The sequence below is a fragment of the Silene latifolia genome, chromosome Y (genome assembly GCF_048544455.1).
Source record: "Silene latifolia isolate original U9 population chromosome Y, ASM4854445v1, whole genome shotgun sequence".
NCBI lineage: Eukaryota > Viridiplantae > Streptophyta > Magnoliopsida > Caryophyllales > Caryophyllaceae > Silene > Silene latifolia.
In genome coordinates, this window is record NC_133538.1 from 183,663,123 (window position 1) to 183,663,977 (window position 855).

Sequence of the window (855 nt, forward strand, 5' to 3'; positions counted from 1 at the left end):
TTGTTGTGATGTCAACTTTATGCACATGTTATGTTTGATGAAATGCTAAGCCTATGAATCCTTGCATTTACAACCATCTCTTATCTACTCAACTTGACTTGTAAGATATAAACCAACTCGAGTCTTGTTAGACCATGCATAGAAGTTGAATAGGAGGAAAGTAAGTCGACTTGTAGGTGTTGTACAATCTAATCGATTCGGCTCCGGGACCCAACTCTTCCTATGAACCGTAAGACATAACCCAACTCGGTTCCTCCACAACACTAATTGCTTGCATATAATTGTAAACATGTTTGTATGATCAACACCATGAATCCCCCATGACCCCATGATATCCTAGCACTTTTAATCATTTGTTTACATCTTTCCTTTTATTGCTCGTTTTACCTTATTGCTTGCATTAGCCTAGAACACAACTACAAACCCCATCAATTGTGACACTAGCATAAATTGAGATAGATAGACTTAGAACCCAAAGCACACCGTCCCATGGATCGACCTCGACTTACCGCTAACTAGTTGTTTGTTGAGTATTATAAATGTATTTGATTGAGAGCCCCAACGACACTCTTATCAACGTTATTGCAGAAATGTGAAGAATTCAGCAGGAAATCGAGCCAAATCCGTCCCCGAGTAATCTGCATTGCAAATGACGTAAAGGAATTGCTTAAGGAACGAGCTTGGTGCGCGATCCAAGGCCCAAAGACGAATCCACGAGAATAAAGCAGTCAACTAGCAGCTCAAGCAGTCGATCGACTAGACTCATCAGTCGATCGACCAACTATCGGGATCCAGAAGCTAGTGTTCTTTGAGATCCAGTCGATCGACTTTCGCTTAGTCGATCGACCACAGCGC